This window comes from Pteropus medius, unplaced genomic scaffold (genome assembly GCF_902729225.1).
Source record: "Pteropus medius unplaced genomic scaffold, Ma_sr-lr_union100, whole genome shotgun sequence".
Classification (NCBI taxonomy): Eukaryota; Metazoa; Chordata; class Mammalia; order Chiroptera; family Pteropodidae; genus Pteropus; species Pteropus medius.
In genome coordinates this window covers 4388448-4405588 of record NW_024353909.1, presented here as the reverse complement: position 1 = coordinate 4405588, position 17141 = coordinate 4388448, and the positions used below count along the sequence as shown (strand labels likewise).

Here is a 17141-nt window from a genome sequence, read left to right as displayed (position 1 = left end):
AATGCACCCCCATTGAAACTACTGGGGTGAGCTGAGAAATAAGGCAGGCAAGTGACAAAAGTGCCAGATGCCGAGGGAGCCCGGCCTGGGCTGATGCCTCGTACCCGGGAGCAGCTTGGGGACGGCCCGTCCCCAGCAGCCTTCCTGTTACTAAGCTGCTCTGTTCATGTTTCCCGTTACTTCATCCCATTATTCCCAACGAGGCCTTTGATCCAGGCCACGGGATCACTCCTCGCTGCTGCTTGTCCGACCACAAACATTCACAGACGGTGAGCATCTCCCACCTTAGTCAGCACCAAGCGCAGCTGTCGAGGCCTCGCAGGTCCCCAGCTCCGCCCTGCTAACCATAAGGCCACACGCCGACCTGGGCGCCGCAGTGCGGTGCTCACGCGGTCGCTGTGCTGAGGCCCGCACGCCTCCCTCTCCGAACTCCTCACCCAAAGGGGCTTTCTTCATGGTTGTGGTGATCGCAGTGATCCACTTCCACCCCACGTTCCTGTGGGACACTCCCCTAAGGGGGCTCCTGTGCCCTGACGGGTTCCAACCAGGGGCTGCCACTTTGCCTTCCCGTGGCAGTCTCAGTGCTCTGCCCCTGGGTTCCATAAACACGACTTCAGCTCCACAACTCAGTGAGGAGCCACCACCCCTTGTCCCAAAAGTGTCCTCACCCATCCAAAAGGTCACACAATTACCCTCCGGGTTCAGGAGGGTCCCCCAAGCCAGGAACAGCCCCTCCCGAAGAGACTCCTGAACTTGGTTGTATGTTGGGGACACCAGGACCCCGCTCAGGACCTCTGCGGGAAGTTGGCGATTTATACTCTTAACAGACCCCACAGCCAGGACTGAGAACCACTGCCCCCAAACTGCTACTGCCACCAGCCTGTCCAGACCACTCTCCACGTGGAAACGGGGCGATTTTAGCAGCCGTCGCAAAGGATGCGCAACTCCAGCGCCTAGCGCAGCCTCGGAGCTCTGGGTGCTAAGGCCCCGGCTGCCTCCCTCTCACCACCACAGACCATCCATTCGCCTCCCCAGAGCCCAGGTCCTGCTTCCCCCAGAGTTTCTGCCTGACTTTCCGCGATTTCCCCGCTGGCCTCCACCTCACGGGGGCCAGGCCCACCGTGTGCAGCCTCAACTTGCTCTGTTCCGTGGAGGGAAAAGGGGATGAATTCTCAGGCCAGACCTGTCCCTACAGAGGACCCTTCGCTGCCACCTCACCTCACCACCACTGTAGCTCCTCAGGCCCCGAGCCTGGGCTTGTCTTCCCAGCCTCGGATGCCCTGGGGGAGGAAGCCCAGCTTGCTAGCCACTGCCTCTGGCTTATGCTACTCTTGCTGTTCTGGCTACATTTTTGGTTTCCACAGCAGAGAACTGCCTCTGATTAGGGAGCTGGGCCAGTCCGTGCTTTTCTGGCCTTCAAATCTTTAGTCTGGAGGTTTCATGAAATCTTGTGAACTGACGTTGTTTTCTGTAGCTCTTTATAAGTGCCCACTTAAGGACACTGAGATAAACATCAGAAAACAGAATGGGAACTGAAACACTAATACCCACTTCTGGTCAGGGCGAGTATCAGAGCAGCCTCACTGCGGAGTGTCCTGGAAGAGGGTAGAGGTCAGAGGGGGGAGGGGGGAGGGGCTATGGGAGTGACGGGGCGAAGCCGGCATGGAGGGGACCCCTTCGGTCCTTCGCGGCCAAATGGAAGGGAATTTCTCTTATTCGTACCCTCTTCTGCCCCTTGCCAGGAGATGGGAAAATTCCTCTTGTGGTCAGTCATTTTCAGGGAATTTGAAGATGCACGAAATGCACTTTCCAGCCCAGAAAATCTTCACTGCATTAAATGCATGAGAATGAGAAAGGGCCCCAGAAGCGAGGCGTCTGTGGAAGTTCTTCTGGGGAAAGTGCTCTGCAGGCATCTGAGGAATCCCAGGTCTCCTTTACAGATGAACCCCCTCCCCCCAGCAGAGCTGTGGCAGGAGAGGGGCCTCCTGGGGGACAGCCATCCTGCCCTCCCCCCCAGCATCAAGCAGAGACCAGGCCACCATACAGAGAAATGGTGACGGATGTGGCGGCCTTGATAAGGGAGAGTGACCCTGACCCACTCTGTGTTGGCCTGGAGTTTAGACTGTGGTGTCCACACGTTCGAGATCCCGAGGGAGGTGCCCTCTGTTGAGTGACGGGTGAAGGAGTGAAAACAAGGCAAGAACAATTCTGAGTCTAGGATCCTCTGCAGGAAAACCATGAGCGCAGCCCGCACCCAGCGGAGCTGCGCAGTTATAACTGCAAAGACGAAGTTTTGGAAGTGTGTTCATGACGCTGCCAACAGAGGCTGCTTCTGGGGGAGGAAGTGGTGGCTCAGGATCTTTTCCATTTTATGCTATATTCTTCTGCATCCTTTGTTTTTCCAAAACGATAAAAAAGGTTTTTAAAAAAATATGTATATTTAGAATCCTCTACATTTTGGGATGACCCTGGACTCATGGAGATCTCAGAAGCAGAGCGGGAGGCAGGGCTCAGGGAAGGTGGCACCTCCCTAGGGGATGGCAGAGCTTCCCTCTCTGGGCGCGGCGGCTACTGCTGCAGATTTGCAGATTTAACAATGAAAACTTGCATTTTACAAATGAGAGGATCAACAGCCGGGAAATGCTATTTTTAGCTACTGTGGCTCTTTGCTTCAAAGGCGTAGGTTTCATCTAAAACCAGGCAAACCTCCTACAAAGTCTGCCTGTTTGCAAGGAGTGATTAGCATAGTACGAGCAGGAGGAGAGGCCTGGCTCCACTCGGAGGCAGGAGTGCCTACTCCGGAGGACGCTTTCTCCTGAAATAGAATTGAGGAGAAGAGGGAAGTCTTATCAATGGAGAGAAAGCCCGTCTTTAACCAACGCATGAAAGCTGCCTCACACCAATGGCCAGGGTGTCACCGGTGCGCTGCAGCCACCCAGGGTGAGATCTGAGAATCTACGGAAAACCACGGCTCTGCACGGCACGCCACCCTTCTGGGCTATTTAAATCACTTTGCCTCCTGCCACCACCTTCTACAACGTTAAGTACAGAGGGTCTCGGGGCTGCCTTTCCAGATGCCCTTTCCTGGGGGGAAGGACAGGGCCAGGTCAAGGCTGAGGAAGACGGATGGACTCGGGAGTCAGCAGGTGGGGACGATCGCAGCATGACTCAGATGATGACATCTCGGGCGGGCAGATGTCCTCCTTGGGGAGGCTGAGTCAGGGCTCTGGGCCCTTGAGAGGCAGCACGAGTGTGGGTGAAAGGGCGCCGGAGCTCGGTGCCACCCTCTGCCCTCCCCGCCCCCGCAGGCACTCGCGCCTGTCCGGATCTATCCTTCCTGCCTTCCTTTCTGGCCGCCCCCCCACCTCCTGCCACCGAGCTTGGCCTGTGGGCATATCTTTCATGGCTGTCTTTTCTCTCCTAGAAACCCGTTAGCTGGCTTGGGAAGACTGAACATGTTAAGAGAGGCTTGAAACTTTTTTCCAAACACCGCAAAAATGAAATGAAAGCTGTGACCTTCCAAGAGCTATAATTACAGATACTCATCTTGGGAGCTGAGCTGGAGACAGATCTCACTGGGCAGCTGCTCTGTCACGCCAGGCCCTGAGCCCCATCCTGGGGGGAGTGTGACCTCGGGCTGCGGGGCTGGGGCGAGGGGCGGAACGTGGTGCTGTGGTGGCTATTTCAGTGGGAGCAGAGGCGCTGCAGGGGGCGGAGAACTGAGGCAGCAGCCTCTTCTCCGCGGCCCCTCCCCTTGGGGTCCCCGTGTCTTCCTACGGAGGAGGGTCAGGGGACCAGGAAATCCTCACAGATGGGGTACACAGTTGAAGATCTGAGAAACCAATTACTATGCTACTGCCATGGGGAATGAGGGGACTGGACTGGGGCAGCCGTTCAGGCTTCAAGTGCAGGAAGGAAGTGAGGTAACTCCAGGACTGGCTAACTGTTAGGGCTGGGGGCTTATGACAGAGGTGGGGGTGGGGGCGCAGGGGTGTCTCCATCAGGAAAGGGGCTTGGGCTGGTCAGAAGGGAGGGGCTCAGCTCATGAGAGGAAGGAAAAGCTGTTTTCCCTGGAGAAATGGAATGAACAGATAAGGCTGAATTTACAGGCACCTGGAATGAACTGGCTGAAAGCAGCATCCCCTGAAAAGCCAAACAAGTCAGGACAAGGATGTCTGCGTGTTGAGAAGGTTTTAAACAGTCCAGATCATCTGCTCCAACTGCTGGTCCCATCAGCACTAAACCCTCTAGAATGATGCAGCGGCCAGATCCCTCGTCTAGCCAGCTTCCTAAGCCACTCCTTAACGAACCTTTGGTGTTTCCTGGGGCTAATGGTGGGGGGAGAAGACCACAGCCGTCACAGTCAATAAGTGAGAGCCCCACACCCCACCCTGTGAGCCCCGGATCCCGCTCCCTCTGTCCACTGGAAGTTCTGGGGGACAGCAGTGCACTGAGCTCTGGGGCCCCGCCACCTCAGGCGCTGCCTCGCAGACTCACAGTCCTCCCTTGTCAGCACGACCCTGAAGGTGCCAAGGGGACCACAGGTCGGCAGTTTCTCCTCCCAGGAACTTGTACACCCACCCAAAGTGGGAAAAAACCTTGAGCCTTCACGGGCCTGTCAGTGGCTCACAGGGTTCCCCAGGGCTGTTTGTGAGGCAGCCAGGGACCTGGCTGCAGCCACATTCCCAGTTCCCTGGGGTGCTGGGCACTGGGCTCTGGGGTTCTGAGGAGACTGTTGCATCAGAAACACCTTGTCCTCCCATCCCCATTCAATTCCTCCTAATCTTTCATGGCTCCGCTTAGAGAGCATCTTTTTCCAGAAAATTTCCTGGACCCCTTCACCGGGGCTGGGCACTCCCCCCAGTCCCTCCGCTCCCTGGAGCATCACCGCACAGGCTGCTACAGCACTGCCTCTGTCATTATCCCCAGGCGGGCAGGGACTAGCTCTGGGACGGGTACTGAGACAGGTTTCCGGGACAGGTCTGCTCAATGACAAAGGCATTGCCTGGCCCTACTTAGGTAGCGGCCCCATCCCGGAGGGTCTGGAGGGTCTGAGGGGGCGGGAAGGGCTCTGTTCTACCCTCACGGGGGAGGGGCCGAGCGCTCGCTCCTGGCAGTACCATTCTCAGAGACGACGACTCTTGCCTGGCCTGACAGCTGTGGCCTAATTTCCAGGGCTCTACCCAGGCTCCTTAGTTTTACCCACTGGTATTTTTCATTCCTGAGGCAGGGGTGATGGGGGAGGGGTGGGCAGGGGAAGAGGGGAGCACCGCGGGCTGGGGGCGGGGCCGGGGGCGGGGCCAGGCAGGCTGGGAGGGAATGTGCCCAGAGGGAAAGGAATGGGAGTCAGGAGGGCCAAATGGATTAAAAAAATTTTTACAGAGAAAAAAACAAATCCCACCCCCTTGATTTTCCTCAGTAAGCATTTTCAACAAGGTCACGAATGCACTGGCTCTATAGATTTTTTGGCTCCGAACCACATTTCAGGCAGCCTTTAAAAGCTAATTCCTGGCGTAGCTTCAGCCGAGCCCGAGGAGAGGGAAAACTAGGGCACTGCTGGCTCTGAGAACACGGGATCCAGGTCACAGCCTTCCGGCTCCGCTGAGGCTGTGGCCACCCTCTTCCCACAGGCCCGAACCTGAGGACCCCCCCTCCTGCCCCATTTCCTCCAGAGAACAAATCACAACACTGGGACGCACGTCTCTTAGTCACTTGGCACCTGTCTGCCTATGCCACTAGACTGCCACCCTGGTGGAGGCAGGAACCGGCTCTCAGTCCTGTGTGCCCAGGGCTAGTGTGGGTCCTGGCACGACACAGGTGCCCCAGGAAGAGACACAGAACGAACACCGTGGGGAGTGACTCTATTCTACCGCGCTCCCTCCGGCCACACCTGGGTGTCCCATCTGCGGAATGTGGCGGGTAGGTCCAGGTCAACACAGCCCGGGCTGCTGCGTGAAGGCAGCATGTGGTAAATATTTACTGGAAAAATCAGTCTGCTTCCTCCTCGTGTGCAAGAACTCAGCTCACCCGTAAGGTCCCTCTGGCCACTCTGAACTGAACCTAAAATCTAGACCGAGACTCTCCTGGTCCCTCTTCACTCATGGCCCAGGTCTACCATCCTGGGGAGAGGGCTCCGGGAGGCCCTGTGTCTAACCCCCAAATCATTATCAGATGACACAGTGACAACTTCCAGTCTCTGGCAAGGTGCAATGTTGCAAACAGAGGAAGCCATAGGGAAGGGACCAACCGGAGGCCTAACTCCTCAGCTGCCACCCTACTCCCCACCTGTCCCCACGGTGGTCTCTGGGAAGATCTTGGGCACCCACACGGCTTTGCCGCCCCCTTGCTGGGGGTGGAGGGTTTGGCTGCTGGGACAGTCTCACTCGTTCTGCAGCCGCCACGGTGGGGACCTTCTTCACATCCTCCTCCAGTCAGCATTGGCACTGAGACCACGGAGCAATGCCAGATGGGTCTTCTGACCCGAGGGCCATGGCCCGGGCCTCTGGTTCTAGAACCATGCTTTCCCATGAACAGTTGCTCCCGTGTCTGAGAGTGGGCACACGACCCCATCCTGGACAATCGGGGCATGGTGTTCTCTGGCCACAGTGGCAGGTCCGATGAGACCCCAGCCTGGGACTACCACTGAGACTGGAGTGAGTGAGAGCTGCCGGTGGCCATCGTGCTGCGGGGTGACGGTCTGCCCAGGATGGGGCGGATAGAGGAGGAAGAGCCAGCCGTGGAGGTGAGGGTAAGACCGCGTCCCGAGAACACGAGCAGGGCCCTCGCCGTGAACTCTGAGCTTTGAACGAGCCGACCCTCGCTCCTGACTGAACACTACCTTTATACTCTTCGACGTGAGGGTGAGAACTGTGTATTGTCACATTCGATCTAGAGTCCAGACTGGGCAGCTCTGAACCGGGCTGGGTCCAGGTGGGGCACAGAAGAACAAAGGACGCCTGGGGCCAAGCCCTAGTTTGCTCAATGGCTTTCTTTCTTACCATTCTCTAGAAAACAGGAGAAAGTAACAATCAACCCCAGAACATCTGCTTTCCAGGAGCCGGGCCTGAGGCAGTGGCCTTGGAATGAGGGCATGGAAAACGGGAGAACAGGCACTAGGCCCACCTCGGGGCCAGCGACCCGCCCACCTCAGCAACCAGCTACTCTGCCCACCTCTGCAACGACCGACTCACCCACCTCCTGGGTCTCCCTTCTCTTGACACTCGCAGAGAGAGGGTGGATGGGTGGATGTTACTATTCACACTGACCATCACAGTCACGACTGGTACTTATTGCAGTTACCAGGTGCCAGATTCTTCTAAGCACTTTTTTATCGAGTCATTTAATTCTCCAGGGGACTGGCAGGAGATAGTGAAGATGGCGTTTTCATTTTCCATGTAAGAAAACTGCTCAGGAAAGCAGCCCCGTGGCAGGCTCCTGTGGTTTGTACTGCTCGGCATCTTGCTGCTTTTCTCGTGGGACAGCAGCTCCTTTCTCGGTAGAGCTGTTGCTCTCCACTCCACGTGGGGTTCTCTTAGGGCTGCCGTTCGCAGCACCCTGCCACTGCCACCACGCCACGGTGGGCGCATGGCCCTGCGGGAGCCAATCAGAGCTTCCTCCCAGAACATAACCTCAGGGATATGATGGCCATGTGACATGGTGGCCATGCCTCTGACACTTGAAGAAACCAAAACAACAAAGCTGACCTCAAATAAGGGCCAAGAAGAGAGACGGTGCCACAGAGAAACACTGAGTTCCTGGCTCTTGCCACCCTTGCCCGTGGTCTGGCTATACAGGCCAGTAGAGCCCCCTAGCTCATTTTGGTGCCTTTGACTTGTGTTCTTGCCTCCTGCCACCCAAAGAGTACTGACCAACATAGTTAGGTGAGTACAACATAGTTAGGTTTCCAGCTGTAGGCCGCAGACTGCAGCTGGCTTGGCCGCACCGGTGCTCCTGGGTTTCAGTCATGTTGGGGTGGAGGGCGGCTAGGAGTCTTTGTTTTCACAAAGCATAAGCAGCCTGGATAAGGTGACCTCCAAGACCCTGTCCAGGGCTAAGAAACAATGACTCTGGGTTTTAGGTGGATTGTACTCAGTGACCAGCTCACAGGGAATGCTTGACAAATACCAACCAGAATCAGGCAGCTTTACCGTTAGTTCTTGTGAGCTCCCAATGCCCCGAAAAAGCACCACAAAACATAAAAAATGCTAACTGTAAAAAAAAAACTGATCACCTGAGCTACGTTAAAAATAAAGAACTTGTAGTCATCAAAAGACACCATTAAAAAAGCAATGAAGAACAGAAGATAATTATAAGATACACATCTGAGCCAGACTTGAATCCAGAATTAAAGAACTTCTACAAATCAATAAGAAAAACATTGAAAACATATGGGAAAAGACTAGAAAAGGCTCATCACAAAAAAGGATATCCAAAAGGCCAATCAACGACGTGAGGTTCTTCAACTTCATTAGTCCTCGGAAATGCAAGTTAAAACCACAAGGTGATACCACACCTAGCAGAACGGCTCCAATCAAAGACGGACACGGCCAAGGGCTGGTGAGGATGTGAGTAACTGGACTCACACACCCTGATGGGAGCAGAACGTGGTACGACTGTTTTGCATGGTAACTGGTAAAGCTAAACATATGCATGGTCTCTGATCTAGCAACTCCTGTAGCTAAGAGAAACGTATGTGTATGTTCACCAAAAGACACGCGAAAGGACAGTCACGGTGGCCTTGTTCATAACAGTGCCACTCTGAAAACAACCCAAACGCCATCAATGGCGGAAAAGGTGAATGAATCGTGGTATCTTCATACAGTGGAATATTCTACAGAAATGTGAACTACATCTAACATGGATGAACCTCACAAACATAAGCTGCGTTGAAACAGGTAGAAGACAGGAAAGGTACCTCTGGGTGTTCTACTTCTTGATCTGCGTTCTTGTTACGTGGGTGTAGACAATCAGGAGAAACTAAACAGCCACTAAATGGCTACTGAGTTGTAGTACACTTACAATTTGTATACTTTAAGTAATATGTTGTTCTTTAGTGAAAAATTTCTATTAAAAAAGGCATCACAGGCATGGGAGCGCAGGGGGAAGTAAGGCTGCCACCTTGCCCTCATCAGGAGAAGGAAAGAAGACAGATCTGGGCCACTGAAGCAAAAAGTGCTATGTAGTTAGGGAAGGGACAAGGCTCTACTGAAGAGATGCCAAAACCGAGCAGAAAACAAGTCAGAACTTCGGGGGACGCAGCAGAGCTTCTGAGGCTCATTCGCCTCTGAAGCACCGGCAAGGGCTGAGAGTCTTCAAGTCTGCACAACTGTCTTTCTTCTAAGGGAAGGACTGGATAAGCCGAGAGCAGGCCTGGGACAGAGCAGAAGGGCCCATCCATGGCCACGAGTTTACTGATGACAAGTCTAAGGGCGAATGGAGACACGAGCGCCGTTATCAAGCTAAAAAAGCAGCTCTCTGGGGCAGCAACAAGGAGGCTCAGACGGCCCCACGTTCGGGAGACCGGTCGCGTGTGAGAGCCGGAGCTGGGGCATGTGACTGCGGCATGTGCTGGGGGTGGGGTGGGGTGGGGTGGGCGGGACATGTGGCACCCCTTCTGAGGAAATGGAGAAAGAGATGTAAAACTCAGTGCTCAGGAAAGCAGCTTCCGGAAGGAAAGAGTGAGAGGTGAGACTCAAAACAGACGGCACAGGACGCCGGACAGAAGACTAGAGAAAAATGAGAGACGACTCTGGAGTGCACTTGAAATCCATCTCAACTCGGCTTCAGAGAGGAAGAGGCCAACATGGACGATGTGAATAACTGTGATAAACCAGAAGGAAAAACAAATATCTGGGAGGAAGGAGGGGGTGGGACACGTCCTCTTGAGCAAGAGTCGAAACTGAGATTTAGACCAAGAAAGACATTCACTGTCCAAGTGCCAGGCAGTTCCAATGAGATTATGTCATCTAAATATAGACTGGAAGGAGGCCAGGATAATGGACGAGCAGCAGTCTGGAGGGCCGGGGGCTTAGACGGAAGACAGGGACGGACACGCACACTTAATCGGTGTTTCACTTCGCCAGAGAGGCGGCGGCCAGCAGGAGGAGAGACAGCCTTGGTAGGGGAAGAGGTCACATCGGCAGGGGTCCTGGTGGGGTTTCAGCGGGTGAACGACCCTGGGTGAAAGGAAGACGCCATGAGAGAGCACGGCTTCTTTCCAACGAGGGCTGTGGAAGAGCAAAGTCCGTACTGGAAACTGGGCAGTTTTCCCAAACGGCCTCTACCACCCAGTCTGGAAGACGACCAGGAACCTCAGCTCTGCGTCTCTGGAAGGCTGCATAGCTTCCCTGTGGAGCAAATCCCAACGCCACGGATGACACCCCAAGGGCTGGGATGAGGGAGTTGGGGGCAGATGCTCTGGTGCTACATAGGCATTAAAATGCAAGACGATGACAGCAACAGACCCAGAGCCGGTACTCTCCTGGGAGCTGAAGGTGGAAACTTTAAAAGAAAGTTCCATGATCCACTTCAGATCCCAGAGACTTTTGGTGAGGTCAAGGGTGTCCCAGGCCAGGGTCCTCCAAGGTACAGCCGTGGTACATGCTTAGAGATGGGACCTCTCCTTCTATGTGGAAGGGGCAGCTGGGCTGGATGGCCTTTCACAGACAGCATGTGACAGAAACTCTTCTGTGTATTTTCCCGAAGGCGAGGGGTGTGTGTATGTGTGTGTGTGATCACCTTTGTGGCTACTGGCTAAAAGAAACCACTTGTGGGGAGAGAGAGAACACGGGGGCCCCCAAGGACGGCCCAAAGATATCTAAGCTGATACAGGATGAAAGAAAGAGCTTCCTGAGAAAACGCATCCTACAATGAATGAACAGGCTATACTCAGTAACTGCTGCTCTAGAAGGATTTTAAAAGCACTTTAAAATTAAGGACACACCTTTGTCTGTCTTGGCTCAGATGCAGTCCTGCCCCAAGGAGGCGGGAGGATGGAAATGCCTTCTAGGGGCCAATTCCAAACCTGCTGCTATTTGATTAAGAGGAGACATTACGATACCCATCAGCTACTTGCTAATTAACCAAGCTGAGCTACCAAGGTCAAAACTTTGTTAGTTTCCTGGCATCCTTAGGTAAAATATAAACAGATCCAGAGAACTGCATATTCCATCCCGAAACAACCTCTCAACCTTTAGAAAGAAATTCATTATCAAGTTCTCAGCCCCTGGCAACAGCTCCTGACAATCATCCCCTCAGCCCTGCTGGCTGCCTGAGCCATCGGGCTGGGGGGGTTGATGCTTCTCAGGTGTGGAGACCACACATTTTAATCAGAGGCTGGCAAGGGCTCAGCAGGAGCCAGCACCCAAGTGATGAGGAGTCCAAAAGGCATGCCGTGAGGTGGGCACGGAATGGTTCCCGAGTCCTCACCCCCACCACAGGGGCTTCCAGGATGATGGGCTAAGCGGCTGGCTCTGTGCTCAGAGGGCTGTTTGGGTCCCATGGCCTCCCTGTGCCAAGTTCACTTGTGACCTCTAACCTCCCACAAGCCTTGGCCTCCTTGCTGCTCCATCAACAGGGATCCAGGAGGACCCCTGAAACACAGGGACGCTTCGCTCTAAAGCTCCCCAGACTTCCAGAGCACACTGCGCAGGGCTCCCTCTGGCCGGCACTTCCTCTCCTTCCCCCACACTCCCCGGTTAAACCTAATCAATCCCAGCCTGGCCTAGCAAGGCCAACACATGTGTTTCCATTTTCCAGAAGAAAACACATCGCTTCTACAGGGAGGGCCAGTGTGCATGACAGCGGGCTCTATGGACAATGTGGGGACTGCCTGGAGGAGGCAAAGATGCTGGCCCGTCCCACAGGTCCCGCAGCCCTTCCTACCACCCTTGGATCACAGATGGTTCTGTGAAGTGCTGGAATGTTGGCACTTTGCCAGGGATTAGGGACAATAAAAATAGAATGGGCTGGGCTCTCTGAATTTTGCCCTTCACGGGGACATCTTTCTATCTTCTAGGGCAGGACTCTCTCTGGTATGTCCGATCGTGCCTGCCATTCACATTCCCTCAGAGCTGTCCCCAATTAGGAGATCAGCCAAGAGCGGGTTGTGCAAAGAAGCTTCTGCCACACACTCTTTAGCGTCCTGTATCTCAACAAAGCACCCCAGCCCCGGCCCTGAGGGCCAGGGAGGAGAATGGCTGTGGAAAGCGCCAGAAGATTCTCACAAGGAGCAGACTGACATCAAGCCGACACGACGAATGTAAAAAATTCCTTCAAAGAATTCCTCTAGCCCTGTTCAACATCTTGTCTCCGTCCCCTCAGCTGGGGACCCAATAATACGGCTACTAACTAATAAAAGATCAAAACCTGCCTGCATTCTGGGTAGTGGATCAGGGCCTCTTCCAGCAGACAGACTTAGGTTGGTGCATGTTTGTCACAGCAATTTATTTTTGTTCTGAGCAAATGAACGCAATCCATTAGAGGGGCAGGAGGAAGGGGGCAGGCGGGACCTCTCAGAAGTCCTCGCAGGCCGTGCCGGAGGCAGAGCATGCTCTTCTCAAGTGTCACTGAACCAGGGGTCTGGGTCTTGCCACTTGACTGATTCATCTTCTATCAGCATTGGCACAATGGGCTTTAGGGGGCGGGGGATGGAGGTCTGGGCCCAATGGTGGGGTAGAAGAGATATAGACAGACAGGGTAAAGGGGATATACCCTATGCCAATGAACTCGAGGCTAGGAGGCTTCAGAGAGTGACGGGGGGAGCTGGGGTCGGGTGCGATCAGCTGGTGTGAGCTGCGCCAACCACGGTGGCCGTTTGGCCCCAGCCGAGGGCTTTTCTCACAGGCAGAACGCGAGGATAGCAAAGTGGAATTTCCCAGTTACCGGATGAAAGAGCTTCTTCTCTTGAGGCCCTCCCCCCACCCCTGCAATTAAAAAGAAGTCCGGTTTCCAGTGGCTTCCTGGGCCTTGGCTGCCCTGCCCTACCACCCACCTCAGCGGCCAATCAGTTCCCCACTCCACCCGCCCCCAACACAGGGCTCTTACACAGACGGGGAGGGGAGCGCTGGGTCTCAAGGACGAAGCTCATGACTGCTTCCCCCTCTCCCGCCTGGGCTCCCAGCCCAGGCTCTTCCAACACCCGCCTTATCTCAGGGGCACCCCTGTCCCCTTAGGGGTGCTTGGGACCTCATTCACCATCAACTGGGCTGGTTGGGGCTGGAGCACTTGAGTTCACAGCACAGTCACTCGTTAAAAAGAAAGCATTCTCTGGCCAGTCCTCTGGCCGGGAGGAAGAGGAGGGGAAGAGGCTCAGCTGATTAAGGCGAAGGACGGCTGGCCAGAGGGCCTTCTTGGCCGGCAGAGTGGGGTGTCCTCAGTCCTGCGCCTTCCCCAGCACAGAAGCAGGCCTTGTAAAGATCCCAGCTGTTGGATTACGCTGCAGTTCATATCACAGTTTATCAAAGAGGCTGCGTTTTCTCCCTCCCAGCCTTTTCTACTGAGTAGAAGTGGACAGTTCATGGGAAAACAAGGCCTGTGCTTGTCCTGCCTGCGCTGGCATGGAGGGTGGGAAGAGGCTGGAAGAGGAAAATGTACACGAACACCCACCCCAGGCAGAGTTGTTTTAATGGGGCTGGGCTGGGCCGCTGGTGGGTGCTGCGGGTGCTGGGGCAGCAGGCCTGGAGCACCGGAGCCAGCTGTTGGCACAGAAGGTTCAATTATTTCACCCTCTCTCGAGTCCAGTTCCCCTCCCTGCAGACCACCGTGGGAGGCCGAGGCCACATTACGAGGCGGAACAGCTCCCCTTTATCAAGCTGTGCTGAGAGCTATAACATGCACGGGCTTACGTAACCCTCTCCGCGGACGGCGGGCTGGCACTATCATCTTTGTTTCACACTCAAAGCAAAATGAGCTTGGAAAGCAGTCATGCAGTTAAAAACTGAGGACCTGGGATTCGAACTCAAGTCTGTTTGACTCCAGAAGCTCCTCTCTTAATCCTGCCCTGAGCGCCTGGGGAGCCCTGGGGAGGGGGCGTGGGGACGGTAGGGCTGGAGGTGCTGGCAGCAGCCCCCTCTCAGCATCCCCTTACTCCTGTCCTCATGTGGGCTTGGGAGCAGGCCTCGACAAGTCTGGCCGAGAAGAGGTTTTGGAGCCACCGGCTTCTCCAAACTCAGCCGGCGTCTACACTGTTATACCCACCAGATAACAAGGCCATCTGGATCCAGAGAAGATGTCCGACCTGCCCAGGGGCCTGGGTGGAGTTCGGGGAGGGGGGAGCACTCCCACCCCCCACAGAGGTGCAGCCTGGGAAAGCTTCGTGGGGGAGAGGAAATGCTCTGGGTCCGGAGGGAAATCATGCATCTTCCTCAATGCCGAGACCCCCACCAGATGTTTGTCTTCAAGAACTCCAGATGCCTTTGTCCTAGAGATGGCAGCCGCCCCTGGATTCTGAGCTAAATACACTACCGCAGAAATAATGGCTCTTGACTTGTTTGCCAGAAGAATCTCTTTCCTTTCTTTCTCAATGCTCCACCTCGGGGGTTGAGAGGAGCAACTTATAGCTTGTGTAACACCAGACGGGGAGGGTTAACTCCCTGTGTTTCTTATCAGGCCTCTGGCTTCATCTCAGCAGTCTGCATATGCCATTATTATGCTCTTTTTTAAAACCCTCAGCAGAAAATAAGGAAACACAACGAGAAGCAGGCAGGTGGCTAACCTCCCAAGGGCTTGTTCTGAGCAAACCTCTGCTAAAGCGCCCCGGCCCCAGTCTGACCATGGGAAGGAGGAGAGCACACACCCAAGGCCCCCTCCAGGGCTGTTGCTGCACTGTGTGCGCCCTGACAGCTCAGACTGGGTGGCCCGGACTGTGCCCTGGGCTGGCCAGCTGAGGCCTGGCAAGCTGGCCTAATAGGCAGCAGGTCTACAGAACCAGGGTGGCCCAGAGGAAGCTGGGCCAGGTGGCTGTCGGCTGTAACACGGACTGACAGGTGCTGGTGCTGCTTTGGGGGAATAGCAGGATGGACAAATGAAGCAAAGGACTGAGAGGGACAACACATGTGAGGGGCCCAGCCTCAAGGTGCCATCTGTCCCAGCCCTGGTTCTTTGTGCAAGTACCAAGGGCTAGGAGACCTCTGTGGCTGTGTGGGGTGAGAGTGAGGCCAAGCTTGATGCCCATGAGGCCCCAGTGCGGTCCACGAGCGGTGTGAGCCCTGGAATAGCAAGTGACAGCTATGCTGGGTCTCTGGAGCCCACAGAGGACGAGGAGGGAGGAGCTCCTCTGAGAAGCTTGGCCCCAGGTGGTCTCGGCTGGAAGGCTGTGCAGGACCTCTTGAGGTACGTGGCTCGGCACTCTCTCACAGAAAAGACAGAGTGGCAGCTATGACAGAATTAGCAGAGAGCAGCAGCCCGCAGCCCAGCTGTGACCAAGCTGGGCAGGTACATGGCTTCCTCTCATTTCCCTTCTGCAAAATGAAGATTCCCGTCAGTCCTGGATGTCTGGGGGACGACGCAAAGCAAGGGAAGCCTCACTGCCCTGCAGGCTGTAAATGGGAACACGGCAGAGACAGGGCTGCCAGCTTCATGGGGCCCGCATTGCCAGACTTCTCCTTGGTGCACTCTGTGGGTGCTGCTCACTCCCCTGAGTTCCCTCCCGCCAAGGCCAGGCTGAGAGAGGATGGAGGAAGCCGTTACAGCTCAGTCCTCCAGAGATGGAACTAAGATGGATGCTTTTTTCAGAGGCCTCGTTCCCCACTGGTCCCTGAGTCTTCCAGGTGAGGAGAGCTCAGCATAGGGCCGACGCCTCTGCCATCTGGAAAACCACACATAGTTAACTGCCACTCATGTGGAGGTCATCTGTCATCTTCCTGGTGTGTGGGGGGGGTCCTACTGTACCACATCTAACCTTTACTTCAATCCCTAACTGTGAAGAAAAACCAGAAATTTTCCTCTTTTGGCCAATGAGAATAAGAATCCATTCTGTCCCTCTGTAACCAGTTCTCAATTGGGGTGATTTTACTCCCAGAGGACACTAGAAAGTTTGAAGCCATTTCTGACTGTCCCAACTGGATGGGTGGGATGTTACTGGCCTCTAGTGGGAAGGGCCAGGGATGCTGCTAAGTCTCACCCTGCAGTGCACAGGGCAGCCCCTGCCACAAATGATCCGGGTCCGAACGCCAACGGCGTGGTGACACCTCCCACCACAGCACACCTCTGGGTAGTCTAGACTGTCAGAAGCCCCTTCCTCCCAATGAGCAGGGACTTTATGGTCCCACGTTTGTCTTTCTGGTAAGGCTAGCCTGTCTCCTCCTTCGACTTAGTCCTTTGAGCCCGTTCCCCAGGAGCCCTCAATTCCGCCCTCAGCCCTTGAGCTAAGGCCTGGTGGCTCCCTCTCCCGTGCCTCCCAGGAGACCCTCTTCAGGGCCCATCTCCCCTCACTGCCTGCTTCCTCCCCGTCTCCCCTCTCCTCTCCCACCGGGCCCTTCTCAGCTTCCTCTCCTGGCTTCTCCTTCCTCCCCAACCATTATACGCTGCAGCTCCCCGGGGCTCAGCTCTGGCCCTTCCCTCTCTGCCCTCTTACCACTGACTGTTCTTACTCCCTAAGGATGGAAACTCCCCAAGAGCACCACCTGGAATGGTACCGCGCAGACTCAGCACTCAGTATCTCTTGGATGAATGAATATGTGAATAAATGAATGACTATGCCATCAATTTCCAGATTTGTATCTCAGGCCTAGGGCCCTCTTTTGAGAGACAAGTATAGCAAATTGCTTCTTCAACATCTCTCCTGTGACGTCCCCAAAGGAATTTAAATTCACACTCTCCTCCCTCCCTGCTCCTCCTCCAGGGCTCCCATCCAGGGACTGCCACCACCATCCACCCGTTTGTCACACCAGAGTCCTGGTATCACGCCCAACTCCCTCATGGACTCAATCGCCAACGGATGGCACTTCCTACTTACTCCTGAGTCCCGCCGCTTCTCCCTATCCCGCAGCGAGCCGCCGCCATCTCTCACCTGGACCACGGTCGCCTAACTGATCCCCCACACGTCCATCTTGCCCTCCTCCCTCTGTTCCCCTCCAGCAGCACCGTAACCTTTAAGAACAGAAATCTGGTCACACCATTCTCCTGCTCAAGCCCTTGCAGTG

At 55.1% G+C, this 17141-nt stretch overlaps 1 protein-coding gene across 1 annotated transcript in view; it reads right to left on the bottom strand.

Annotated features, from left to right (window-relative positions):
* The window catches only part of VAC14 (VAC14 component of PIKFYVE complex), a 98989-nt gene that overhangs the window by 22052 nt on the left and 59796 nt on the right, over positions 1-17141 (bottom strand). The window lies entirely within an intron of this gene.